Source organism: Lycium barbarum, chromosome 12 (assembly GCF_019175385.1).
Source record: "Lycium barbarum isolate Lr01 chromosome 12, ASM1917538v2, whole genome shotgun sequence".
NCBI classification, from domain to species: Eukaryota; Viridiplantae; Streptophyta; class Magnoliopsida; order Solanales; family Solanaceae; genus Lycium; species Lycium barbarum.
Window position 1 is genome coordinate 45,722,616 of NC_083348.1, and position 3,380 is coordinate 45,725,995.

Here is a 3,380-nt window from a genome sequence, read left to right on the forward strand (position 1 = left end):
AAGAATTACCCTACCCATGATTTGGAGTTATTGGCCATGGTCTTCGCCTTGAAGATTTAGAGGCATTATTTGTACAGTGTCCATTATGAGGTTTTCACCGATCACCGTAGCCTTAAGCATGTGTTTACCAAGAGAGATCTTAATTCCTACGACATCTCTATTATTTATCATCTCGGGAAGGGCATTATTTGTACAGTGTCCATTATGGGCGTTCCTCATGTTGGTGATGTGATTCAGTTGATCTTGTCTGAGGCTTATTGTCATGACCCAATCCCGTAGGCCGTGACTAGCGCCCGATCTGGGCACCCAAACACATCTATCAAACTCTATCTCAGATTATATCAAACGCATTCAAGTATATAGCAGAAGCCGGCGAGGCTATATTTCAAATTGGATAATTTCCAAAAAAAATTTTTTGGCAGAGTTTCCTTTGTTTTACTGAATATCCAAAATAATCCTGCACGCAGAAAATACCAACAAAGGCCACACAGGGCCAACCACACAACAGATATGCATATGCGGACCGGCCGCCGCGACGAATAGGGTCGCCCAAACACAACGTATACAAACACAACTAAACTGAGGTAGGCACAACCCACAACCATGTCCACAGACCTCTAAACAGACAGACAGAATCATAGGACGGGACAGGGCCCCGCCATACCCATGAACGAATATATACAAATGCACTAACAATTATATACCAAAAATATAGGCTCCGGAATGTGAGGAGCACTCCGAATAGCAGAAGGGGGTGTCCTAAACAGGTGGATCACCAGGCTGTGCGTCCGTACCTGCGGGCATGAAACGCAGCCCCCGGAGAAGGGGGTCAGTACGAAATATGTACTGAGTATGCAAAGCAGAAGGTATAGAAATAAATCTGAGGCATAAGCGAAACAGAAGTACAGAAAATAAGTACAAGTTCAAAATATCAAAATGTTTACTTCCAAAGTATAAATTATGCATAGGGCACAGGAAAAATGTGGTCGCCCGCCTGTCGATGGCGCCACAACACAGCATAACACCAAAAAGTTTCAAATCTCTGAATCCCCGTCACACATCACAACACAGCATAACGCCAAACACAGCATAACACCAAACATAAGTGGAACCCGGCCCTCGAGCGAGGAGCACGGTGAACCATAAACACAGCATAACACCGGAATGTATCACAAAGCGCACGACAACAGAACCGGCCCGGGAACCGGTGAACGATATCACAGTAGGCACGAGCGGAGTAGTGAGGAACCATATGCATAAAATCATTATTATAAATCTGAAGGATAAGTAGAATAGTCATATTCGAAATCGGAATAATAATTATCACTTTTTGTTTCAAAGTTGTCGAATTTACAAAAAGGGCGTCGCGGGACCCACGGACGAGTATAGACCCGAGCTGAGCCCGCCTATGAAAAACATACTCCTTTTATATCATACAAACTCCTACGAAAATTTCAAAGCAATCCGAGCTTTTCTGAGGAAGTTATGGGCGTTTGAACTTTTGGAATCGCTAAAGAACAAGCTTTGAAACCAAAAATCAGCTTTCATGAAATCTTTACAAATTATAAACTCCAAGGATAGAAGGATCAATGTTATGGCATATGCGCCCAAGAATACCAAGGAAACAAATATGAATCATAGACAAGCTCGGATTTGCGAGAATAGAGTTTCCTAGAGGCTCGTATCATGGCCTACTTTAACTAAGGCATGCCAAAAAGAAAGGTTACTTTACATACCTCAAACGCTCTCCAATATGATCCAACTCAAGCTAAGTCCAAACTATGATTCGGGCTGCCCACGATCTAAAAATAAGCCATAAAATGCCAAACATTAGCTAAAGACTTATTGGGCAATAATTCCAAATTCGCCCTTAATTCTACAGAATTTTGGGCAGCATTTCCCCTGTAAATAGGCCACCCCGAGAATTTAACTCGGCTATATCAATCAACAACAACAACAATAACCAACAACCAATCCGAAAGACAAAATACAATAATAGCTTTCTTTTTCCAATTTTCGACAACTTACATAAATTCAATTCGACGACTTACCTTCAAGCCAAAATCGACGCTTATACATTCAATTATCAACTCGAATCCTTACCAAAAATATTCAAGGGCATTCTAAGCAATTCATACAACATTTCCAACAACCCAAATTTTTTCTCCAAGCTGGCCGAAAACAACCCCAACCGAGACAGCCCTTTAATTTATTTTTTTCTTCATTTCCAAATCATGGTTTGTATCCTCAATTTACATTCTAACAATGCTATCTCATCAATATACCAATTACAATAAATATACAATAACCTCCAAAACAGTCCGCACATTAACAACATCATTTTGAGTCAACAAACATTCATTTCCAACATAAGATTCATAGCGACGACGATTAAAACATTAAGCGACGTTCATTCGTTCATCGTCATATAATGTGACCCATTTCAATCAACACTACACATACACATATATGGATGATTTCCAATTGTTCTTCACCTTACAATGATCATAATCAACTAACTAAACATTAATTCATAATTTCAATCACAACACAACAACACCCATCACACGCCCAACCCTCATACATATGGCATCCACTTCACCATTCTTTATTTCATGATTTTCAACCATAATAAGATACTACAACATGAATAGAACCTTCATAACACAAATACAAGATCAAATCTTACCTTTTTCTCTTCAACTTCCAATAGGCTAAGGTTTCCAAAAGATGAAAAACAATGGGTTGATCGCTCCAACGATGCTTCCACGCTACTTAGGGACCTCAATATAATAGGTTTTCATCATCAAAATAATTTTAGAAGGACAAGAAATGGAGGTGGATTTTTTTTTTGGGTTGTGGCCGTGAGCCTTCTTTTGTGTGGTGTTCTTCACCCTTTTTTCTAAGTGTTAAAAAAATGAAGCAAAAGAATACTAGTAGTCATCTTTTATGCTAGCAAGACTTGGTCAAGGGTTCATGGCCCACCCCATGTGTTGGATTAATTAAAAGATGACACAAAAATTGTGTGGGCACCACTTTAATGCCACACGGCCAAGGGCCAAATAATTCATGATTTCCAACTTCCAATTTTATCACTTTTGGTCCCAAATTTTCCTAATTGCTCCATGCCAACAAATGACTTAAAATAAAATCAAAGATCAAAAATCCCGACTTTGTATCCCGAAATAATCTTGGCCTTAAATTATCATAGCTCATCCGGGTTGTCCCAATATGTAAAAATACGGGACGTAACATCCTCCCCCCTTAAGAACATTCGTCCTCGAATGTTGGATTAATACTACGGATCTTACTCAAATTCGGGGGAGTTTCTTTTATAACCATCACATACAAATCATTGACCAATGATTCATTTACCAAAC

At 39.5% G+C, this 3,380-nt stretch overlaps 1 long non-coding RNA gene across 1 annotated transcript; it reads right to left on the reverse strand.

The window, feature by feature from the left end:
- Positions 1-538: 538 nt before the first annotated feature.
- LOC132623230 (uncharacterized) lies at positions 539-3,018 on the reverse strand. The gene is made up of 3 exons (XR_009576159.1): positions 2,690-3,018; positions 1,737-1,802; positions 539-794 (listed from the first exon to the last, which is right to left on the reverse strand). It is a non-coding gene; the product is annotated as an uncharacterized LOC132623230 (long non-coding RNA).
- Between the last annotated feature and the right edge of the window lie 362 nt (positions 3,019-3,380).